This window comes from Periplaneta americana, chromosome 7 (assembly GCF_040183065.1).
Source record: "Periplaneta americana isolate PAMFEO1 chromosome 7, P.americana_PAMFEO1_priV1, whole genome shotgun sequence".
Taxonomy (NCBI): domain Eukaryota; kingdom Metazoa; phylum Arthropoda; class Insecta; order Blattodea; family Blattidae; genus Periplaneta; species Periplaneta americana.
The window spans coordinates 44307480-44334911 of NC_091123.1; positions in this window are offsets into that span (position 1 = coordinate 44307480).

Consider the following 27432-nt stretch of genomic DNA (forward strand, 5'->3'; position numbering starts at 1 on the left):
TGACCTAGGTTATTTTGATTTTAATAAATTTAAGAAAAACAAAATTAAGCGTATTATTTAGTATTCATGTCTCTTTTTCCTTTTTATTTATTTATTTTTTTTAATTTCAGTATAGGTCTACTATTTACTCATTCCAACTTACATTCTGTTCTTGACTTGATTCTGTACTTTAATCTTCATAATTACCTCTGTTTTGTAATCACTGTAAGGGTTTTTAATTTTATTGAAACTACGTTATGTTCCATTTAGTACAAAATAGTTATTTATAGGAACCGCCCCCGAACACGAGCTTGCTGAAACGGGTGTGCGCTACATCAGTAATATGTATTTATTTTGTATTGTATGTAGCAATAAATACTGAACACTATATTCTCATCTAATTGCAGTATTTATGGAGAGTTCATTTTTCATATTAGTCTCACGTAATAATTTATTGAAAGTTCATTTCTATTGAACAATGTAAGCATCGTAATGTAACTGTTCAACCATTCACTCTACTTTTTTCATGCCATATTTTTTTATGTTTATTGACTAAATTGATTTTTGTATACGCTTCAATATGGACTTTTATTAATATGTTCATATACTGAAAAATATATGTTTGCGAGCTGTAAAAATTGGAATTAAAATTACTTTGAAATAACTCACAAGTATCTGTAGGTGCGTGATATACTGCTAGTCCATAGAGACGAGAGAAATGATACTGATTCCTTATGTAATCATCACAAACATAATAATTCCTTTCCTTTATCGTTTAATATTTACTGGACAACAGACATGGTAGACAAGTGAAACACTGATTTGGTCGAATTGGAAACGATCTACTGTTAGTCACTCACCCCTGACTAATCGATCTATTTTAATCTTATCTAAATAACAATTTCGGTCGAACCGGCATACGCTTTGTGAAAGAATTGATTATTTTAAATACCTAGGAGCGTAAATAAATACAACTAACAACATAAACGAATAAGTTGATATTAGAGTTCAGAATAAAAATTACATTTGTTATATTATTCTAGATCATATTATATGTAACAGATAGGTCGTCCTTATAGGCTTTGAGGTTAACAACTTTTGTCAGGTTTACTACGCTGCCATCTAGTTGTAACATAAGGAGTCACGTCATAATTTCCATTTGAATTACATTAGCGACTGTACTGCCATCTCGTGTTCGTTTACGGCGGATGGGTGGCGATCCTGGCGGTTGTTCTCTTCAAAGTGCTGCCGATTTTAACATAGCGATGAGTTATCTGTTACATAATTATATGATCTAGGTTATTATTAAACAATTCGAAAATTAAATTAATTTCAAGAAAGGAAAAATTGCATATCGATGGGTAAGAAGTGATACCATGTATATTCTGTGAATTTGCAGGTAAATCAGAAAACTGTTAAAAATTAATTTTTCTTAAAATAGACTAGCTTTTTACATATCGTCGTTGTTCCTGCAATAACTCCTATGTGCAAAATATAATTTTTTTCAGTAGGAAGGAAAAACACATTTATTGATCCTATGGCAGCCGTATATAGGAGACTGTGAATTCTTACATTTTCTAAACAAATAAATATAATTATATATAGGAGATTTTATTATTTGCTGTATCATTATTTAAGCTATTTAATATAGCAAAACCTGAAAATCGGTAAATATGTCACATAGGAGTTATTGCAGTAACAACGACGATATGTTTTCTCTTTGCAAGATCTTCTACTCGAGGATAAAATAATAGTTTACTGTCGAATTTTGTAGGCATGATAATAACAACAACAACGTAATTAATATAAATAATAATAATAATAATAATAATAATAATAATATAGTTAAACTAAATGACAATTTTTGTAGATACGAGGTGTCACTTCTTAACCATCGATATATAAAGCCCTTATTGCTCTTATACTTGAAGTATGTTTCTGAAACTTGGACGATTAGCCTACATAAAGAAATGAGCAGAAATTGGAGATCTTTGAAAGTAAAAATCCGAGCAAAATATTTCGGTGCAGTATTTGAGCCAGTCAAATTAAAATGAAAATTAACAAACAAAAATATTTACAGTGTCTGTAGAGGACCTAATAGAGCCTATAGAGCAAAAATCACAATTAAAAGGCTGAAGTGCATAGGATATGTACAGTGCGTCTATTTTGTTTCGGCTGTCTACTTTAGTTACGGAATACGCAGGCCTCAGTCACGAAAGCACAAGCCGAGCAAGCAGGCAGCGATAAGGCGTAGAATCAGTTGTTTTGAGGGACGTGTGAAGTGCGGTTTAAGTTCTCCGTTTGCGTCATGGTTCTAATATTGACTACAGAACTAAGAATTTTTATTTGTTATGCCTTCTTAGAGGACGAATCACCTGCGCAGTGTAATAGAGAATTACAGGAACCATTTTCTAGGGTTGATTCATCTAATAGAAGAACAATTAGTAAAATAATAATCAAATTCAAAAACTGGATCAGTATTGAACAAGAAATCAAATCGAAGAAATTACAAAACAACATAACAGAAGAAATAGCCGTGTAAATCAAAATGTGTTTAGGCCTTAAAGCTACAACTCATGCCTTGCAGTAAATGGGGAACACTTTCAAAATCGTCTTTGAAAAGGTAAGCATTTTTACAATTTAAATTTACAAAAATTATCCATTCTAGGGTTTAGGTATCTCTCGTGTTCTTGAATCATAGCATATGGTACCGTTCTGCTGGCCGCTTGTGGACAGCTACTTTGTTCAATGCCGCCCGCATTTACAGAAATGAACTTCCACGAGTGGGACCTAGCAAAATAATTAATACAGTGTAAAATGGTCCCTACATTAATTCACTCGTAGGTTTTCTAAGGGCAGATCCTTCACTGCAAACCCAACATTCTCCAATCTTTCCTCTCTTTCGTCTTTTTCTTTGTCTTCGCATACGTCCATACGTCCACACCTGTGGAGTAACGGTTAGCGCGTCTGGCCGCGAAACCAGGTGAACCGGGTTCGATTCCCGGTCGGGCAAGTTATCTGGTTGATGTTTTTTTCCGGGGCTTTCCCTCAACCCAATATAGGGAGCAAATGCTGGATAACTTTCGGTGCTGGACCCCGGAATCAATTCACCGGCATTATCACCTCCATCTCATTCAGACGCTAAATAACCTAAGATGTTGATAAAGCGTCGTAAAATAACCTGCTTAAAAATACGTCCAAACGACCCATTATCGTAATGTTGTCTTATCACCTGATGTCTTCTTCTGTCCCGAACTTTTTTCCGTTCCAGTGCATTTCTTCTCAGCCATTGACCCAGCCAATGTCTTTTTATCTTCCCGATCAGTAGGGAACGAAGTCGGAACACCAAAACATTTCCTAGAGGCGGCTATAGGTTTAAGGAACACTGGCTATAGAATAACGTTAGCTGTTTACTTTACTGGTATACCTTCAGGTTCGTATACAAAATGAAACATTATCTCTAAAAGACACATGGAACATCAGAAATTGTTTATCTATTTGATTTCGGATCAGTCCACTTTATTATGACGTGTCTGTTGCCGATATGTGAGAATATTACATTCCGTAAACTTGAGAATCCACACTTGATTGAAAAGTACGTTTAGAAAATTGCCGACTTCAACAATCATGCGTATACAATAATTAGGCCTACTGGTGTTAAGAAAGTACTTTAAATTCTAAATCAGGCTTGGATAACTGGGCGACAATTGTGGCGTTGCGTCACTCATCGAATACGTCGCTCATCCCTACCTTCCATCCTCGCGTCATTGACTTTGTAGGGGGGGGGGGGATCTGTATTCAGTGTCTGTCTTATGTGATTGCGTACGGCCCACAGATACGTCATTCAACGCCGGTGGACTGTGGACGGGGAAACAACGCTTTCCCCATGCTTTCCACTCCTCTTTCGCCAGTTCTGCATTCCTGTTCTAAATATTAGTGAAATAAACTAACAGCATCAATTATAAAATAATCTCTAGTATCAAACTGCTATATAAAGAGAGAATGATGTGGCATAGCGATATAGGAGGCATTCCACGGTAGTTAAATTATGATCTTGAATGCTCTGTGGACGAAAATGCGTCTACTCCGTACGATTTCCACGTACTACTGCCGTCCACGTAACCTGCTCGAGATAACAAGGCCATGCATGCCTCTAATACAGTGGAACGGTATCTAGCGAAAATTTGTTCATCCTAAAAAATATATATATTTGATCAAATTATGTTTTTCGTCGAGTTAAATGCTCAATTTCTTGTAGGTAGTATGGATTTTAATTATTTTATACCAACAGAGGTAGGAACATAGAGGCGGTACATGACGAAAGCAGGAACTGAGTTTCAATTTTTTTTAAATGTATGTATGTATGTATGTATGTATGTATGTATGTATGTATGTATGTATGTATGTATGTATGTATGTATGTATGTATGTATGTATGTATGTATGTATGTATGTACTGTTGTCACGCCAGGAGAAGGCGGCTGAAGTACTTAGACGGGGCGGAGGGGAAACAGTCGCGCATGCGCACCGCGCTGTTCACTGCAATATTCCTGTTTCACAAACATCTACTGCACGTGTCTGAGAGTCTTTGCGACTTTGTGAAAATAATAGTGGGGTTTTTACTGTAGTGTTTTATTAGTTTCAACAAGACAATTGTTTTCAGTATACCGCAAATCTTTGTATTGCTTTAGTTATCCTTTGCTTTTCGTGCTAATAGTGTTGATAATAATGTAGTTAGTAGAATTTATGTTATTGTATACTGTTATTTAGGTTTATAGCAGTTTTTTGTTTGTTGTAAATATGTCGACAAATAGGAAACAAGGATTCACAGTCTATAGCGAAGAAAGGAATATTATTAGAAGTGCAAAATAATTCTGTGATGAAGAAAAAGAACAACAGTGCCTTTGCATTCCTCTTACAAAACCTACAGCAAAGGTAGAAAAGTACTCTAATCTGTCCACAAGAACAATACAGCGTGTAAGGAATGAAATGAAGGACTGCACAGAAGAAAGTGCGTTGTCAACACCTGAGGGAGAAAAAAAGTGTAAACGTCCAGACTACCGAAACGCAAATGTAGATGACTTCGACGGGAGATTGACAAAAAAGATATAATTGAGAATTCTTATTTGAAAAAGAAAGAGGGCCACCGGCGTAGCTCAGGAGATAGCGCGTTTGCCTGCCTGATCTGCAGTTGTGCTCGGGAGTGAGTTCGATTCCCGTTTGCGCTGACTACCTGGTTGGGTTTTTTTCCGAGGTTTTCCTAAGCGGAAGGCGAATGTCAGGTAATCTATGGCGAATCCTTGGTTTCATTTCGCCAAATACCATCTCGCCATCATCAATTCAATCGACACTGAAGAAGCTAGTAGTTATTACAGTGTCGTTAAATAACAAGTAAAAAAATAGTACCAAGCTGCAACAAACGTCTACCCTTTTACAAGAGGAAATTGATTTGAAATGAAAGACAACATTAAGACGAATACTGAAGAAAAGGGATTTCAGGTGGAAGAAGTGATCAGCAAAAAAATCGAGGAAAACACTGTAAATTAGAATACGTGAAGATATCTACAGCAAATAAGAAAGCTTAGGAAAGTGGAAAAACCGATATTGTATCTGGACGAGATGCGGATAGATAGGCCTACCAATTTAACGTTTCCCAAGTTCTGGCACGATAAAAATGTTGCGGGAGTTTTGACTACCGCAAATGTGTCCAGAACACTCACTGTTGTCCATCAGGATGGGGGCGGTGGGGCTAATGGCTTTGTTGAGAGATTCGAATTAATATACACGGCTGGAACATAAACAGACGATTATCATGGTCAGATCATACTCAAGCAATTTTGAAAAATGTGATAATGATAGTCATAGCGACAGCATCGAAGATGCGGAATCTTTTATGTCTTCCCTTGTAGCCAAGTAAGTGGACGAAGTTTTCAAGTCAGAGTGTAGCGTAAAGTTCCTCCGTCCCGCCTATCTACTCTCCGCTCCAACTCGTAGCGCGAAGACTATGTATGTATGTATGTATGTATGTATGTATGTATGTATGTATGTATGTATGTATGTATGTATGTATGTATGTATGTATGTATGTATGTATGTATGTATGTATGTATGTATGTATGTATGTATGTATGTATGTATGTAGGAGAAGGTTGCCTATATTGGACCAGTTTTTTGTTTTTTAATCCCATGTCTTTAATAATGATTAAATTAAATCAAAATATGTTCTAGTACATTCTACATTCTATGTACTTTCATTCTACAATGTTATATTTCAAATTATACAGTTCCTAATAAATATAAAAATGTAAAACCAAAATCATGGAAATAGTCCAAATTGGGAAACCGGTTGCCTAATTTGGACTCATAGTGTCCCAATTTGGACCTCGCAAAAATACATTAGTAATAGTAAACAAATAAGTAGAAGAAGGGTATTTATTATAAATATCTTTAATTCACATAATTTTACGTTAAAATATATCAGATATTAACATTTGTTGAAAGAAGTTACACAATTCTCTGAAGTTTGATGAAAAAATTAAAGAAAAACAAGATAAATTAATAACAGAAACATTATTGCATTCAAGCTGATTGTTACGCTCAGAATATTTTTCTTTGCACTGAATTAGTCTAATATTAGTTGCTTGTCTCGGTTACATAGCCTATTTCAAAATTACCAGGAAAACTCATACAAAAAAAAAAAAAAATGCAAAAATGTTACATAGAACTGGAAAGTGCAATGTGTTTGGCTACGAAACTCCTGTGAATACGAAAACGTAGACATAAAAAATAAAAAGCTGACATGATTTCCTCTTCCGTTTGAAAGTTACCAGTGGCAGGATAAAGAACCCCGCCGCATTGACAACACAAACTACTGTGGTATTTACTCCTCTTTCGCCACTTATGATTCCAACTTGGTGCTTCTCTTTATGAGCTATAACTTTCTATTGCCTCTTTTGCACCGTTGTAAACCCAGATTCGTCAACGTTGAACACAGTGTTTGCTGTAATACCATTCTCATCGACAGTTTTTTCCAGCAGGTCGGAAAACTGTTAACACTCTCCCTATTGAATCCCTTAGCTCGGGCCATTCATGTCTCTTCTAGATGACGGACAGAAAGATTTGAGTTTCGCTTCATAGAAGCAGAGAACCACTTCTTTCCGGCCATTTTTTCTCCTTGTTAAAGGTGTAGGGAGCATCATATTTTTCTGCGACATCAAAACAAGCTTAAGCACATCTTTGATTGTCAACCCATAAAACCTTTCTTCCGGCAAGAGAATGGTGTCGGCAATAATTTTTTCCATATCCCAATTGAAGGTTTCTTGCCTTCCGAAGGACTTCATTTTACAATCAGCATGTCTCATTGCTGTAGCCTATGGCAATCCATATACGGAGCACACTCGTTGAGTCCATTGTCACTATTCCTTTATGCTGCTACCGCCATCTTCAAAGTATCATTTCATTTCCGGTAGGTTCCCCTTTTTGACAGCTTGGAAACATACAGACACAGAATCCCTAATATATTACTTTTTCTTAACGTTGACCATAATATAATTCTTTAGGCCTATATTCATGTTGAAAAAATACACTAACAACAGTTTCCTAAATTGAACCAGTCCAATCCAGGCAATGCGCAGAGGTCCAACCTAGGCAACTTGTTCACGTATGCAGACAGACGACACTAAACAAACACATGAAATTAAAAAGTAATTTTGAAACCCGCAAATAGTAGCTAATGAAAAATTCTTGAAATGTATAGTATAGAAATTGCTATTACTTACTCCCACTGTATACAGAAGCTTAAGATCCGTAACGTAAAAATTGTAAGAGAAAACACCGAAACACTTTAACGGCAATCCTATTCGCTAAAATGGATGCAGCTCACTGAACGTCAAGATGAGTACCTTAGGCAGCGTTAGCAAGCAGTGGTGCCAACTGAAATGTTTGAAATACTTCTATATATGGAAATACTACTGCGGTCCAATATAGACAACGGTCCAATATCGGCAACTCTCCCTTATATATGTATGTGTGTAATGTAATAAAAACAATAATTAATTAATAATAATAATAATAATAATAATAATAATAATAATAATAATAAAAAAAATAATAATAACAAGGAGCATCCTAAATTAAATGAAGCATGGTCACTTAAAATAACATTTAAAGTAAATCTAATTTGTATCTTAACACTAAGTTCGAACTAAGACCCACGAGTGTGACAGGTTCATACCTGCACAAGTACCTTTCGGCACTACACTTAATTTCGCTGTCAACTCACTCACTGCACTGATTCTACCTGATTTCACTAACATTTCTAACCATTTCACTGTTCAAATACTTTGCACAGCCACTTCACTGACACAAACACACTTCACTTACACAATAGACTTCACTGACACTACACACTTCACTGACACAACACACTTCCTCACTGATAGAACCCTTCAAATAAGATATCAATTACACCCTTTAAGTAGTGTGTATAATATAGTACCGTCTATTAGTAAAGTCCTTAAGCCTATTTTTAAATACATTTTTTGTTATTGGTAAAGCCTTTATTAAGTCTGCAGGTAAAGCATTCCAGTCCCTGATAGTACGATTGAGAAAAGAAAACTTTCCAGTGTCCGTCCTCTGTCTTCTTTCCCTCAATTTATATGAGTGGTCGTTCCTTGCAGAGTAGGTGAACATATGAAAGCAAATTTATTCGGTTTGGCGTTCTGTGTTATCGTGTTAAACCCTTGCAGAATTTAAGCGTCAAATATGCTAGACTGTTTGCATTTCAGTGGGACAAAGGACGGGAGAAGTGTTTGACATTTATGGGTGATTAAACTAGGCAAGGTCAGCTGCCCTTCAAAGTTGTGAGAGACATGTTCTACACTTGCTGGGATGCGCGTATCTGTGCCTCCAAAACCACAGCCAGCACTTCAACCTCCCGCTCCCAACTGCGCAAACATAAATTGCATTCTAGGACCTATATCTACTTGTGTGTTTGGTTGTTGGCAGGAGTTTGACAAACACACTAATGTAAGCTCACTACAGCGTGTTGACATACTAGCGGCCCGCAGTGTCTGAGTTGCGTGAAAGGGGATGGACAGACTACAACCGTTAATTTAATCATCATTTTTACTTTCACCGTGTGGTGGCATCTGTTTGTGGAGTTTCTACCTCCCCATCTTCGCAATCAAGAAATGAAGACCATAACACGAATAAACGACAATAATTCTTTAAGAGTTTCAAGTTGAGTAGAAAGAAAACGTGGAAGGATCGGCTGTAGAATCTATCAGAACTAAACTATTAAGATTAAGTTCGTAGGAAGAGGACGGCAGGATATGACTCGATTCCAATGGGGGAAAAAGGGAAGAGGGGAAGACTTGCCTGTTCGAAACCGAAATCTGGGTACGCAGCAAACCTTGGTGCAGTCAGCCGGTGTGGGGTTAGCATTGCGTCTAGCTTGAAAGGTAGCACAATAGATCGTTAAATGTCGCATTGCTGGTTATAGTAACCCCCTTCCAGAAATTTTATTCCATTCCAAGAGGGGAAGACCAAATCTGACATGGATACAAGTAATAATTTTATTAAAGGGATTTGGAAGATGGGGCATGGGGAATAGTGAATAAAAGAGAAAGGTATAGAATCCTGAAAATGGATACAGGAAGATGTCTTTAGGATATTGTGAAACTTGGTAGACAGACAGACAGACAGACAGAATAGACAGACAGACAGAATAGACAGACAGACAGAATAGACAGACAGACAGAATAGACAGACAGACAGAATAGACAGACAGACAGAATAGACAGACAGACAGAATAGACAGACAGACAGAATAGACAGACAGACAGAATAGACAGACAGACAGAATAGACAGACAGACAGAATAGACAGACAGACAGAATAGACAGACAGACAGAATAGACAGACAGACAGAATAGACAGACAGACAGAATAGACAGACAGGATAGATTAGATAGGATATATTAGATAGGATAGATTAGATAGAGAGATAGATAGATAGATAGATAGATAGATAGATAGATAGATAGATAGATAGATAGATAGATAGATAGATTAGGATAGAATAGATAGATAGATAGATAGATAGATAGATAGATAGATAGATTAGGATAGAATAGATAGATTAGGATAGAATAGATAGATAGATAGATAGATAGATAGATAGATAGATAGATAGATTAGGATAGAATAGATAGATAGATAGATTAGGATAGAATAGATAGATAGAACATAAATAATTTGAAGAGATTTCCAATGACGATGAAAGATGGACATGTTACTTTTCGATCTATTTATACTTCAGGTGAAAAAGGACGTGCATATCCTAAACGTTGCAATGGCTATAGACTGTTAAATCTACTGTATTTTACTGACCTGCAATCAAGGACTGAAGTCAGTCTTTTAAAACGACTTCAAAGAGTAGAATTCTTCTCTCTTAATTTTGTCACCGGAAGTTAAATGGATTTAGCTGCTTTGACAATTAGGATAGTCTTATCTTCACTTTTCATCTAAATGTAAGTATATATAACGGCCCCAAGAAGTTCAATACTCTTATCAAAGGTGAATGGATTTAACCATGTTTAGCGGCCACACTGAGTGGAATATCCTTGGCCATCCTTTTTACCCAAAAGTAAATGGATTTAGTAATAGCCTATCACAGTCTAGTATATACAGTCACGAAGCTCAATATGTAATAAAAATGCATCCATAGATAGTTGCTAACCACTAGGATCGCTAATATCGCCTCATTACAGACAATGCGAAATAGTACCGGCACAGTCTGTTGTTCCTAGCACCCTCACAACTCAGCTGCGTGACTGTATATATGTACTAGACCAGTGATATCAAAGCAAGCGCATTTTTCTGACCTTGACGTCGTGCGCGGGCATTAAGTGCTAGGTATGCTAGGAGGAATAAGCAGCCTTTTGGATTAAGAAAACAGTGGTGCACAAACTTCAAATGGAACGTGAAATTTTATGTCGTTATTTTTATATGGCTTCTTTCTGTTTGTTATTTTCTATATTGTCTGTAAAACAAAAGTACTAACACCTATTTCTTATCCTAATATTGCAGTTGTGTTTTGAACGTTAATAACATAATAAAGAGTAAAGAAGGAATATTCACAAAAATTCCATAATAATTACAACTATACTGTACTAAGTGAATTAAACACATCATTCATAAAGAAAGTGTTATCCCAACGAAAGACACTGAATATGACATGATAAGTTTAAATTGATATTGATGGTATCTTTAGCCTTATAAAAATAATTAAAACAATATTATAGTACAAAGCAAAGTTGTCTAGGTATATGTTTTAACTGTAACTAATATTACATAATGAAACTCGTATCGCATTATGCTTTTAGGTGATACTGGTGCGTAACTTTCTGTTATCAGAATATTAAATTATTTCAAAATCTGCTGAAGCTATAGAGCTGACGTTTTACCAACACATACAGTAGCGTGCAAATTAATCCGAACACGACATATTTTTACATTTTCTGTCATTGTTGGCCTCACAGCTGCTCATACCGCTTTAATTGACATCTGTAGTACGTGTAATTCCATTGTTGAAGGTCTGTCATTATTTTTTTTATAATATGTGACATTTTGCCTGTCGTTTTGTACTTACTGGAAACCAGAATCGTATCCCAGCTGCAAAAATCATTTCCGGATGGCAGAGGTGTGTTCCAACAAGACCTGGCACCATGCCATACGTTTCGAAAGACTACAGAATTCTTCAACAAGAAGAATATTCAGGTACTCCCCTGGCCAGGCAACTCACCCGACATCAACCCCATTGAGAACTTATGGTCAATTTGCAAAAGAAGAATGCAAAAAATGGATTGTTCTACAAAGGAGAAGATGATTTCTGCCCTCATTGGTGTATGGTTTCGCGATGAAGAAATGAAGAATTTTCGTGGGAAATTAGTGGAATCCATGCCAAATCGTCTTAGAGCTGTTATTAGGAACAAGGGAGGCCACATAGATTACTGAGTTATGTCTTAGATCCTTTTTTTTTATCCCGTTTGAGTGTTTTTGCATAAGTAATTACGTTGTTCGGATTAATTTGCATGCTACTGTAGGCACATATCTTTTGTTTGTGATGTAGCAGTATTTGCTTTGTTAATTCATTTCCTTACAAACATTTTTCATGCGAATATTTTCAAACTTTTAATACACTATCTTCAGTAATAGGCATACGTATTTACGATATATTAGATTTACGAAAGCATATCTGAAAATTTCACTTTTCTGTAAAATAGTTGAGAAAATATTCCTTTTGAATAAAAAAGCAAACTCGTGAAAAATGAACATTAAAATTAAAACTTACATTCTTATAATGCACTTATACTTCTCGGGCAAATTTAAAAATCAACATGGATACACTTTTAATAATTTCTCTTCCCTTTATTCATTGAATATAGCTCGACCAAGCGGCATATACTACCTCTTTCGTCTGTCTCTTTCCTTTCCGCTGTAAAGCGCTCAGGCTCGCCTGGGCTCTAAAGCGCGCGCTTGCTCCTATGGGCATCAGTTGACATCACTGTACTAGACCGTGGTAATATGTAACGACGACAACGAGTAGGTTAGTCCTCAGATGCCGACTAGCTTGTAAAAAGGCATTGTTACAATCAAGACCACAATCGCTTGAAGGGGTTGCGCATTTGTGTCGGTATGTCAAGTGTACTCATGGCCGTGTGCACCATTCTCGATCATCTAGCCCGTTTATCAGAAATCACGGAAACATGGTTAATTCTTGACGATGATCAAGTTACAGATGCGGTGCACCGACATTTTCCCTCGATCAACTCAGTACCGTCAGCTGACGGTACGCTCGCTTGAGAAGAATCATCTGAGCGCTAGGTTACCGCGTATAAAACAGCGAACGAACGCACTCTGTCAATTATCGCTTCGTTTTTGTTTGTCGGACTGCTTTCAAACGTCCTCGCAGTTTTCAAATAACAAGTTTCAATAATCATGGAAGAAAAAAAGAAAAGAGCACCGAACTTCTCACAGTTCGAAGTGGGAATTCCTTTAGAACTCGTCAGCAATTATGCATCCATATTACAGAATAAAAGTACTGACGGAAATTCTCTAAGAGAAAAGCAGGCTACCTGGTTGGATTTAACCTCACAATTCACATGCGTTATACGTGTTTACGTAATTCCATATAATTTGTAACGTAGTTTATATAGTGGTTATTTCATATTATTGATAATAATTGGGAAAATTTCAGTATACGGATACCTCACTGACAATTATCTTGAAATAGGCTATTAAAAAGAGCAGATTTGTATGTGTCTGTCGAATGCTCATCATCTTGCTTACGAAAAGACACATTTCAGTGCCAATAATTTATTTGGGAAAATTTCAGTATACGAATACCTCGCTAACAATTATTTTAAAATTAAAAAAAAAAAAAAAAAACAAAAAAAAAACAAAAACAATTCGTCTGTGTATGTCGAATACGCATCATCATGCATACGGAAAGGAAGTTTTTAGTGCCAATATATTTTGTGTGCACAAGGTTGGAATTTTGGAGTAAGAGAGAAAGGAAAGTATCCTTGTTCTGAAATTTATCCATTTATTTTGTGTTCACAAGGTTGGAATTTTGGAGCAAGAGGGAAAGGAAGGTATCCGTGTAATTTCTCTTAATTCAATCGTAAATAGCCTAATTGTCCAAAACATCATGTAGGAACTAATAGTTTCAAACGACAAATCTATAGCTAATAAGTGATAATCTCGCATTCTACAAAATGGTCATTTAGTTTTGCTATATTATTACCGGCATAGAATAACTACTTTATTATTATGTTAACAAAATTGGACATTTAGGCCTAAATAATATTTTGTCCTCAAGTAAAGTCCCGATCTTCCAAAGCAGAAACAAATATAAGACATTAGTCTATTTTGAGAAAAAAGAACATTTTTATTATTCATCTACAAACTTACTCTTTCTACAATAACACCAATTCTGTTATTTCCGCAGTGATTTGCATGTTCAAAATACATCATTTCATCTTCAATTCCATCAAGTACGTCAAATCGTGCCGCCATTTTGGTTTTCTCGACTTGACCATGTTCAATTCAAGATAATCGGTCCCACACCCGTGAACAAATTTGATCATCAACTCGCTTGTTTAACTTTGATCGAGATTGATACTCCGCAAATTGGCGCTGAAGATGGTAAAGTGCCGACTTAACCATGGTCAAATTTTAATCGAGAATGGTGCACACGAGCATCAGTCTTAAATAGCTCCGTTTGTGTATTGTATTGCCCAAAGTGTTCATATAAGAATCATATGTTTGTTACTATAGGCTTCGACCCTATTACGAGAACTAACATTTTCTTGAAAGTTTGTACGATATTTAAAGCTTAGATTCCGTTGTAGAAGATCATGTACATTTTTCTGCCAATAAATAATAGACCTATTCTTATTCGCTACTTCTATTCGAAACTGGCACGATTATTCATAGATGCATGCATATATCCATGCAGGGCATTTAGTTCCATAATTGGGTGAGGGGTGTGAATTGTAAAATTGTTGAATTTAATTTGTCTCTTACATCAACATTCATCTACAGTTAGAGCTTAACGTCTCTTGCATAATAATGAGTATAAATGGATTACTTCTACTGCGTTCCCCTTCTGAAATAACAGCAAGCTTCCCCTTTGCATTCCCTTTCCGAAATTATAAGTAATATGTTCTCTTCGTTGCATGTCTGGTTTATCTTAAACGTATTCGTAGAGTTACCTGAAATCAGGTAAACCTTTCGTCTACCTTGGCTGATGCAATTAAATTATTGCGAAGTAAGCCTTATCAGAAACTCAACGTAGACTGTTAAGCATTCTTGCTTGAGGCGAGTTATGATATTGACTCTTTAGTGACTTAGATTTCAATCTGACTGTCTTTCTCGGTGATAGAGTTTCTTCACAGTGTTGTTACGTGAGCTACAAAGCAACGTATTGGGAAGCTGGGAAAAACAGATTTCGAAATTGTCACGGAAATAGGTTAAGTAGAGATTTCCGGAATCTCTGTTTCAGAATAAGTGTTTACGTATGCTGTATAATATGAGTATAGCGATACGGTTTTTAATATTTTGTCAATTAACTGTTTACGTATAATGTATTTAGCATTATTTCAATTTATATTAAATGTATGGTATTATAGGTTGGGATGGAACTTATAAATCCAACCTTTATCCGTTGATTTTACTACAGAAAAATGTATTAAAATTTGTTTAAAAAAAGCAGAAAGATTAGGTACTCAACTGAATTGTTTAAACATTTCAAAGTTTTCGACATTAAACAAATTTATTATTTTATTTTATTAAAATATTTTCACAAAAATCAGAATAACTTTGAAAGGTATATACTGTACATAAATATAAAACTAAAAATATGAATTTTCTGCGTTTTTCTGGACCAACATGTAAAACCAATGCAGCTTTTTTAACATAGCAAGCGTCAAGGACCCAGATTATTAAATAAATTTTATTCTAATATAATTTTAACCACGAATCCTCTCCAAATTAACAATAAAAAATTGTATTGGATTTATAGTTTGGTTTGAAAAATATTAAACACTTTTGAATTTGTATTCACTCTCAATTTTAATTTTATTTTTATCTGTATTGGAATCCCCTCCTGAGCACGAGTCTTACTCATTCAGGAGTGGGCTAGTTTATCTTACATTGTATTAACTTGTATTCATTTCAAACTTACTAACAATTAAATAAATACATGAATAAATGAAGGAATGAATGAATAAATACATAAATTACTTACTTACTGGCTTTTAAGGAACCCGGAGGTTCATTGCCGCCCTCACTTATCCCGCCATTCGTCCCTATCCTGAGCAAGATTAATCCATTCTCTATCATCATATCCCATCTTCCTCAAATCCATTTTAATATTAACTTCCCATCTACGTCTCGGCCTCCCTAAAGGTCTTTTTCCCTCCGACCTCCCAACTAACACTCTATATGCATTTCTGGATTCGACCATACGTGCTACATGCCCTGCCCATCTCAAACGTCTGGATTTAATGTTCCTAATTACGTCAGGTGAAGAATACAATGCGTGCAGTTCTGTGTTGTGTAACTTTCTCCATTCTCCTGTAACGTCATCCCTCTTAGCCCCAATTATTTTCCTAAGCACCTTATTCTCAAACACCCTTAAATACATAAATAAGTTAAATAAATAAATACATAAATAAATAAAGAAGCAAACAAGCAAACGAACAAATAAATAAATGAATAAATAAATAGGTAGGCAGACAGGCAGATAAATATCCTCTACCAACGAGACATTTCACGACAGCACATGAGATACAATAATACTTTGCTAAACTTAAGAAATCTTTGCTTGAAAACAATGATTATAACCATTGTTACCATAATAAATAAATTCTGTAGGACCAAAAATTTATCTTTACATTTATTTGAAAAGTTGCACAAAATGGATATTTACTCGGAATCGGCTGTAACCCTTTTTTCCCCATATTACATCAAATTAAGTAACAATTAATTATCCTCACCTATGTTAGTTTTAACATTCTTTTCTGTCATAACACTGCCTAAATGATAAGGAATACTATATAGGACATTCGTTATCTCGTGAAACCTTTCTGAGCGTCAGAGAAAGAAGAAAGTAGACTAAAATAATTTACCCATACACATAAAAATAACATACAAAGTATTAAATTATGATTATTGCCTCGTTGTAAAAATAACAATGAACGTTTTCATTTTATCAAAAGAAATACTCCTTTTATGTTCAGAAAAAAAAATTGTACTCTAAAAGTATTCATTCTACGGCACAAGATGTTACAGGAGAAAATCTGAAATATTATACAGTATATCTTGTTATCATCAGGTGAACAACTACTTTGAGAATCTAATAGTGTATCTCCTATGTGGCATATACATATTAAACCCATAATCGTTTTCAAGAAAATTTTTCATTTCTATTGTAATGACAGCTAGGAAGTTCGTAGCCTGTCGTAATTTCGATGTCGAACTTGGACTGTAACGCAACCGAATGCATAGCAACACGAGACGTCAATTTTAACGAAGAATAATCCGGGAAAAAATAAACGTGTTACACAATACTGTTGCATAATTATTTAATAACAGATGAGTTTACTTTTTGGAATCATGCATAATATTAACATTACGTAAATAATACAATAACAGAACCTAAAATGTTGATATAAATTAACAATATTCTTCAAACTATTCACGACTGCACACAGCTCCATAGAATGCCACTATGCGTTGTCTATGTGAGCATACTGTGTATCCACCGAATAGGGATTATAAAGAATGGACAATGAGCGAATTTTCCTGTGTTTTGTTCTCTGTGCGCCGGCGTTTAGTTCCACTTTCAAGCGCTAGAGGTTAGTGTAATCGAGCATACGCTAAGATAATAATTGAGTATAGAGTTGAGACACAGGATCCAAACATCGCCTACCTTATTGCATAATCCAGTAAAGCCTTGCTTCAAATAAATTCAAGTTAACAGCTTTTCCTTATTTCTCAGTGACAAACTAGTTGTAATAATAATTTTTTATATTTCAGGTACAATAAATTATATTATAAAATAATATAATACATTATAAAATTATGTATCAAATTTGTTTAATATTTGTATATAATATAATATAGGTATATGGTTTTACTTCTCATAAAAGTTTTGTTTTTCCATTTTCAGTGCTATCAAATCATTACATATTTTAATTGTTGTTGGCGTCAACGTCTCAACTCTCATTATAAAGGAACTCTAGTCTAGACATTACAATTAATGACGGATTTATTACTTTATGGATCCAATTTATTTTATTTGAGTAAATAATAATAATAATAATAATAATAATAATAATAATAATAATAATAATAATAATAATAATAATAATGGTTTATTTTAACTGGCAGAGTTAAGGCCATTCGGCCTTTTCTTCCACTCAACCAGTATGATAAAAATTACTACAGTGCTATGAATATAACATAATTAATACAATACAATAAAATACAATACAATACAATACAATACAATACAATACAATTCAAAGCAATACAATACTACAAATACAAGACAATGTAATACATAATTAATATAATACAATGACAATTCTTTTCGTCTTCACAACACCAATAAAATAATTACGTAATAATAATAATAATAATAATAATAGTAATGATAATAATAGTAATGATAGTCATATCTAAATTAAATTAAATTATTAAGCTCGATCACAAGTATAATTTCAATGTGACTGCGCCCGTAAGAAATCGTTTAGCCTTTTCTTGAAAGTGGTTATTGTCTGGCAGCCCCTAATCTTCTGAGGAAGAGAATTCCATTCACGGGGAACTGAGACAGTAAAAGAGGATGAATAGTGGGATGTTCTATGGGCAGGAATTGCTAGGATTTGGCTCCCCTGTGACCTGGTGTTTAGATTGTGACTGGAGGATAAGTAGTTAAACCGGGAACGAAGATAATTTGGAGTAAAAGTGTGGAGAACTCGAAACAGAAGAGAGCGCGAATGGAGTGTTCTACGGTTACTAAGTTGCAGCCAGGATAAAGATTGTACCTAGATGTATTAATTATGTGTTATATTTCCGCTGTGTCGACTGCTAGCTGTGTGATGTCAGCGCCAACTCTAGGGAGAAAGCAGAATCTCACGCTCTAGCTGGCTTGAAGGTCATTGAAATCAGTCCGGCTACATCAAAGGTACCGACGCGAAGTGTCCATTCTTAGTTACCTATACGCTGGTGTATCGTCTGTAGCGAACGGGAGCAGGACGAGGCGAGGGTGACATCTATAATCCTCGCTGTACTCAACTGAAATCTACTGCTTTGGTACGAACTTCCTACCTATGCTTATTATTTTTTAATCCGAAGTTCGTGGGTTGGAAGCTGATTGAGACTATTCAGCCTTCGTGAAGAAATTGCTCTAAAATTTCGGCAAAGAAAATATCACTATTCTTGGAAGAAAGGATGCCACGAGAAATTCAGGGCTGGCACTGATTACACAATGTTGAATCTCTGTATTATTAACTTCTTCTTATTTTTCTTATTGTTATTATAATCGCCTCCATTGCTTTACGTACAAAACACAGGATCATGAAGACGAGGCTGATGAAAGTAGAATAATGGTAAGAATGTGAGAAAAGGATGATGAAGATGAAAATGATACTGCAGCCATTAAAACTGCTTGCAAACCGAAGGCGTAACATTGAAGTTGTGACATGTATTCGTAATTGGAAGTAGTGCTTGGCGTGAGCATGAGGAATGATGGAGCCCTGGCAGACAAAGGGTGCTCATGGGATCTTTAACTACAAACTCGTTAAGAAGCCGAGGCCAACTTTCCGCGTATTGACACAAAGCAGTGTAATCTTATTGTCGCTGGGTGGCGTAACGAACCTAATTTACTGGTGCACATACCTTATTAACGACACCAACCTCTGCTGCTAATTTTCGTCTTCTTGAGGAAGCCATTACCGAGGTTTTAGGCCTTATATGGCCTCGTAACTGTAGTGTAGCCGTCTATATCTGGTTATATAACAGTATTAGATATCACTGTGTGTGGGCATGAAGTATCTTGAGGGAGGGTGGAATTAACAAGCCACAAGAATCCCGCACTTGTGTGCTTTGGCTCTCAACCCAGGAGATGTTGTCCTATGGGGGCTTGTTTGCAAAATTTCTAAGAGTTCCGAGGACGTTTGCGGTGACGAATCTTTATTTCAGTTACTTGATGGTCCTTATGAATGAGGATAGGTATTCGATTGTCGGCTGATTTTATCTGATATCTTTCTAATAACAGATTACTCGGTGGTTTAATGTAGCAGTTGAGCTGCGTCCAATTAGTAAGAGACAATAAATTAGTTTCCAATAACCCTGAACAAGAAAACAGCCATTTAGACATAACTAGTCATTAGAGATGAACAACGATAGAGAAAACGAGACTAACAGCGCCCGTAAAGCCGAAAACCGGCACGACAACGTTGTATTACGTCGCGTCCTTGACGTAAAGACAGGTTGAGAGTCTTCCGAGACTCGATATTGATCATCTCCCCAAGTCCCGAAGTCAGCAGTTGTTTATACCTGATTGAACTTTTATCTACTTTGGCAACTGTTAAATATGTATAAACAATCAAGTAGTCTATTTGAAACATCTCTACCTTTCAGTGTATAATAATCCGTTCCCCAGTCTTTATTTAATTACTAGGCCCTTATTAAAAGGCTAGCAATTTTCTTTTCATATGTTTAAGATCAAGTGAGCAATCTCAAGTAAAAAGATATTAATGTCACGTTTTATGTTTCTTAGAAATGCAAATTTATTTGATAATTGTTTTTTTTTTATTTATATATTTAGGTAATATCATATAATAGAACAATACACACCTGTGGAGTAACGGTTAGCGTGTCTAGCCGCGAAACTATGTGACCCGGGTTAGATTCCCGGTCGGGCCAAGTTATCTAGTTGAGTATATATTTTGATGTACCGAAGTACATATGATATTTCCATGCAGATATTCTGCGTCATCATATGATGAAAGAGTGATGGAACGGAGAAAAATTCTCTCCGGCGCCGGGATTTGAACCCGGGTTTTCAGCTCTACGTGCTGATGCTTTATCCACTAAGCCACGCCGGATACAACCCCGACGCCGGTTAGAATCGTCTCAGATTAAGCTCCATCTCTTGGGTTCCCTCTGGTGGCCGCCCTCTCCACTACGTCATAGATGTCTATGAACGCAGGACCGAAATCCATACATGTGTTGAGGTGCACTCGAATGAGTGACTGGTTGGCCGGGATCCGACGGTATGGGCGCCGTCTTAAATCACAAAGTGATTTATTACGCATATCATATATATTTTTGATGTACCGAAGGACATATGATATTTCCATGCAGATATTCTGCGTCATCATATGATGAACGAGTGATGTATCCTGCGTGGCTTAGTGGATAAAGCATCAGCACGTAGAGCTGAAAACCCGGGTTCAAATCCCGGCGCCGGAGAGAATTTTTCTCCGTTCCATCACTCTTTCATCATATGATGACGCAGAATATCTGCATGGAAATATCATATGTACTTCGGTACATCAAAAATATATATGATATGCGTAATAAATCACTTTGTGATTTAAGACGGCGCCCATACCGTCGGATCCCGGCCAACCAGTCACTCATTCGAGTGCACCTCAACACATGTATGGACTTCGGTCCTGCGTTCATAGACATCTATGACGTAGTGGAGAGGGCGGCCACTAGAGGGAACCCAAGAGATGGAGCTTAATCTGAAACGATTCTAACCGGCGTCGGGGTTGTATCCGGCGTGGCTTAGTGGATAAAGCATCAGCACGTAGAGCTGAAAACCCGGGTTCAAATCCCGGCGCCGGAGAGAATTTTTCTCCGTTCCATCACTCTTTCATCATATGATGACGCAGAATATCTGCATGGAAATATCATATGTACTTCGGTACATCAAAAATATATATGATATGCGTAATAAATCACTTTGTGATTTAAGACGGCGCCCATACCGTCGGATCCCGGCCAACCAGTCACTCATTCGAGTGCACCTCAACACATGTATGGACTTCGGTCCTGCGTTCATAGACATCTATGACGTAGTGGAGAGGGCGGCCACTAGAGGGAACCCAAGAGATGGAGCTTAATCTGAAACGATTCTAACCGGCGTCGGGGTTGTATCCGGCGTGGCTTAGTGGATAAAGCATCAGCACGTAGAGCTGAAAACCCGGGTTCAAATCCCGGCGCCGAAGAGAATTTTTCTCCGTTCCATCACTCTTTCATCATATGATGACGCAGAATATCTGCATGGAAATATCATATGTACTTCGGTACATCAAAAAAAAATATATATGATATACGTAATAAATCACTTTGTGATTTAAGACGGCGCCCATACCGTCGGATCCCGGCCAACCAGTCACTCATTCGAGTGCACCTCAACACATGTATGGACTTCGATCCTGCGTTCATAGACATCTATGACGTAGTGGAGAGGGCGGCCACTAGAGGGAACCCAAGAGTTGGAGCTTAATCTGAGACGATTCTAACCGGCGTCGGGGTTGTATCCGGCGTGGCTTAGTGGATAAAGCATCAGCACGTAGAGCTGAAAACCCGGGTTCAAATCCCGGCGCCGGAGAGAATTTTTGTCCGTTCCATCACTCTTTCATCATATCTAGTTGAGGTTTTTTCCGGGGATTTCCCTCAACCCAATATGAACAAATGCTGGGTAACTTTCGGTGTTGGACCCCGGACTCATTTCACCAGCATTATCACTTTCATCTCATTCAGACGCTAAATAACCTAAGCTGTTGATAAAGCGTCGTAAAATAACCTACTAAAATAAAAAAAATATAATAGAACATAACATTTTGTTAACTGAGATACTGTTCCGTTTTGTTTTTTGTCTCGTTTAAAGATTTATGTTATTTATTTCAATGATGTATGTTATTCAAAGTTACGAAATCTTTCCACGCCGACCAAATGCTATTTCGAGAATGACGAGCGAGACTCGAAGCGCAGCGAGAATGACGAGACGAGATTCGAAAGACAAATGCAACGAACACAGCGAGCGAGAGCGGCAGTTAGTTTTGTTCATCTCTACTAATCATGTTTTTCTTCCTCGCAGGCAAACACCACAGGCTTAGGCTTATTGTACAACCTCCTTGCATTGAGATTATTATTGGATTCCATAGGTGCTTGGTGCCACCTTATTGATTCGGCTGTGACATACAGATGAAGTCCACGCGCACGCAGAAATACCCTTCTATCTCCCCGTTAATATACCATCCCCTCAGATCGATGGAATCTGTATGCAATTCACGTCCTTACGTTCTGCTGCATCCTTTGACCAGAAGATCGCGACACCTCAGATTCCGATACTCATCAAGGCGCCATCTGACAGAGGAGACTACACTCCCTGGTGTGCCGTAGCGCCATCTGACAGAGGAGACTACACTCCCTGGTGTGCCGTAGTCCGCTGTGAAAGCCCCTACGGCTCTCTGGGATTTCTGCAGCTCCCCCAGACATATGATATCTGTATGCGAATTCCGGGACCTCGTCTGCCACGATCTTGTGATCGATCTAAAACTAATAGAGATGATATATTAGGTCTAAGTTGAAATTAGTGAAGGTTAAGTGAGTCCTAAGACCAACGCCGAAAGTTACCCAGCAATTTTGCTTAAAGTGGTTGAGGGAAAACCTCGAAAAAAACTCAAACCAGGTAACTTGTTCCAACCAAAATTTGAACCTGCGCTCGCTGGTCGCTTGTTTCACGTTACTTCATAGCGGTGGACTACTGGTCATGTTAGTATTAATAATCGATTAAGATTCGTTTGCTGTGGTTTAGAATGAGGTTATAAGCATATAACTTAGTCTCCTTTATAATAACCAGGAAGTGTCGGTATGTCAAACATCTCGTTGTAAAACTAATTGCATATATGTGGAAATATTTATACAATAACCATACAACTAATAAGGCTAATCTTTCAAGACTGGCTTTCTCTCCTGCAAATAGGTTTCTTTCAGTAGAGTCAATTTCATGGATTTATTGATCGGAAATGAATTATTGTATATAAGAATATTATATTACAATGCGTCTAGAGATAGAGTAGACAGTATCTGGCGTAAGTGCGGTAACTGTGGCAACTCTCGCCCAGTCCAAAGCCGTCGCGCCACCACGGTCCACTCTATCTCTAGACGCATTGTAGAGCCCGGACGAGAAGTCATGGCATCGGCGCGAGGGACGCATTTTAGTTCGTTTGCTTGGACTCGCCCTCACACTGAACTGGAGGGGTGTTGGGTCAGTTGGTTACTAGCATTCCGAGTGTTCAGATCGTTCTGCTACTACCGCTATTGCTAATACTGAAAACATTGTCCTTCTGAGCGCCCTCATTATGGCATTGTCTAAGGTGTGAAATCATAGAGTAGTTCATAGTCAAGGACATGAAATAGCATACAATGTATGGAAATTCATGTCAGAAGAGGCTGTAAACGGAATACCAATTCCATTGAAAAGCGTGTGTGCAAGGGTACTGGCTGCCACTGGTATTTCAAAGCGAACCTTGGCAAGAATCAGGAAAGAAGGGAAAAATATTGAGGCAGGAACAGCAGATTCTTTCTCCAGTCCGGAAAAATCACAGCCGAAGAAGAAGATTGTTGCAGCTGTAGACAGTTTTGATGAGGAAGTCATGAGAAGGCTCATTTATAATATCTACGCTACGCATAAGCAGAGGACGACTCTGCAATCGCTTCTTCCAAGAATGGATATCGGTTTATGATTATGTGAAGAAAGTAGAGAACAATTACATTGAAAGTGAGCACGTGATGGACAGTATTTTGGAGAACATTTCCATAAACTTACGGATATCTGATTCCAGCACAGATCAGTCGTCTGATTCGGACGGAGAATAAGAATACAAAGATGGAATAGCGGGCATAATTCCATTAGGTACCTTCGGACTCCTGAGTAGGAAAGTGGTGATACTAAGATAAGACGAATGTTTTTAGAAAGAGATGAAACGGATATGCCTGCCGCTCTGAGCTTGAGAACCGTAACCCAAACAACCTCCACTCCTCTACCCTGCTGGCCGGCAATTTAAAACTTCGCGCATGTTGGTGCCATAACATCTCGTCTCAGCTCTACGAGGGTGATCCAGGAAATAACGACCGTTCGCGCATACCCGCCGCGCAGCTGACTCCCCTTCCTTGTTTGAAGGTCAACTGGCTTCCTTAACATGTGTTCTCATAATGTTGTGAGTACTGGTTGCAAAAAGTCGCCATTGTGCATTTTGTGTTACTTCAAAATGAACGACGTGATTGATAATCCTGCCGACTGTGAGGTGAGGAGTGTGATTCGATTTTTGAATGCCCGACATTTTAAACCTGCAGAAATTTACCGGCAATTGAAAGAAGTGTATGGTGATACTGTAATGAATGAAAGAAATGTGAGAAAATGGTGCGAAATGTTCAACAATGGGCGAACAAATGTCCACGATGAAACTCGACCCGGACGCCCATCACTCATCACAGAAGACCTGAAGACTAAAGTGAACGACAGAATCTTGCAAGACAGGCGCATATCACTCGACGAATTGCATATTGCCTTTCCTGACTCGAAAAAAGTTGCTCCTAATGGTAGTTGGGTCAATGCTACCCACAATGCATTTGTTAAGCGGTTTCCATTTTTTCATTCATGATCTAGGTCATCGCTGACAAAAGTTCAAAACCTCGTAAGTCCTGTGAACCATCATTTTCAGGAATACAATAAAACTCTTCAGTGTGAAATTTGCTCGTCACAATATGAACAAAAATATGATCCATAAAATGATGTGAAATGATTTTAAGATAATTTTATGAATAATTCTTTTGTTCATGTCAACCAAATTTAACACAGACCAATTTTATTGTATTTATGAAAATTTTGGTTCTCAGGACTTAGGAGATTTTGCACTTATGACAGCGTTATGCTTCTGCTACAGCATCGATCATATAGAACAGTGACCGGCATGTTCTGTGCTCTATGACGTCATACGACGTAGCCGCCTTGCTCTTTGCTCGGCAATCTCTGCATACTGAGCACAGCGTGGAGAGAAGGTTCATCTGAACAGTGGTGGTGCGGGTCTATGCACTGACAGAGCGCGATCCATTCTTCTGAGATAGTATGGGAACAGCACAATTACAATACATTTGTACGAAAACAAAACTGTACAACCGTGATAAATCAATGTAACAAAATATCTTGGTTCGTAATCAAATTTAATGTGCTTACAATAATATGATACTCATAATACAGCCACTTGCAGAAGCGTTTGCATATATAAATGAAATTCCTAAACTGCTATAATCATACAAACATATAAATAAATACTCTAAGCAGTACTGCAACACTTTATCTACTCGGAAACTTGAAAACAGTGTTTTTTAACACACATTTTTCTACATAATATACAGATTAAACTATATAGGCCCTATCTTGGTGAGTAGTATGCAAAGTATATTTCAACTTTTGAAACACACCATCACTTTGTGTCACTACCGTGCCCAAGCTAAACGCTTTGTCGAGATTTTTTTCCTCTTTTCTCGCGTACTAATTTTGCAATATTTGGAGTCATAGCCTGGCTAACACACAAGCGAAGAATATGTTTCAAGTTCAGATCAGACAGGTGGTTTCTATGTTGTGGTTTGCAGATCTTCATACAGAAAAGAACTGTTCACATACATACGTAGATCCGAATATGCTCAACATCCTAGCAGCAAATCTATGCAATCGAGAGAATCTTGCCTGGGGAAATCTTCTATAAAATGTAGATAGATCCTTTTGTTTTCAACATTCCCGTTCTACTGCTGCACTGATGCCACTGCGCTGGTGTGTGCTAACATTAATGCGACTCAACTGCTCGCTCTCCCAAGCTCTTGCGATCTGACTGGCTCTTACGTCACAACTGCAGCATCTGCCGGCCACTGATATAGAATGTTCAAGCGATGTTTATTATGTGGATCCTCATTTGTTTTTATATTTTAAGAAATTATGTACCTCACAGCATATCCCGAAAGAAATCACCTAGCCATCCCGAATGTCGTTTCTTTATGTAGACAATTGAAACAATAACGATGACGTATTAGCCTAATTAATAAATGAATGACTTATATTGCCGCTTCTTTATTTCAGATATTTTTATCTTATACAAGGGAGACGGGTTAAAAACAGTTGCTGCAGATCTGCGATTTTCGTATGAGATGGACTCTGGAAAGATTCAATTGAAATCTTCTTTTAATGTGTCTAAGCTTAAAAATATTGAACTTAATTTTAATGTAATACAAAAATATTATTCGTACATAAATAGGGATGTTTAATAAATGCGGGGAGTGTAAAAACAGAAACTGTTAATTTAACAAATTCTAGTTCTGAACTATTTAATTGCAGTATTAATTTCGAAATAAATTCAATTCTCTGTAATGGCATACGAGTAGGCTACTATTACTCATTACAATTTTATTTCAAGCAACTCACTGGTGTCGTACTGATGTGTGATTCTTTCCGAGTAGGCCTATCAATTAAATTTTTGTCTCCAGATTAGGTCTCATGAAATGTGGAAATTATTAAGAAATTAATGGGAAAACTTCGCCTTTGTTAAGTCTTAAATATAAGAAATATGAAGAAAAGTAAAAAATATATATATAGACTTATATCGAGCTTTTATTTCAAATCCTAAGCACTCTTGCAATCCCAACCAAGCTCAAAATGTCACGAACAGCATAAACGCTTCAAGCAATTATACGGATTTGATGAATCCTCTCTATCGCCACTTGTTACTTTTGTGAAAAATAAATAATTTAATTTATATTTATATTTGAATTATAGTTAAATAAAATATAGACGGCAATATCATTCAC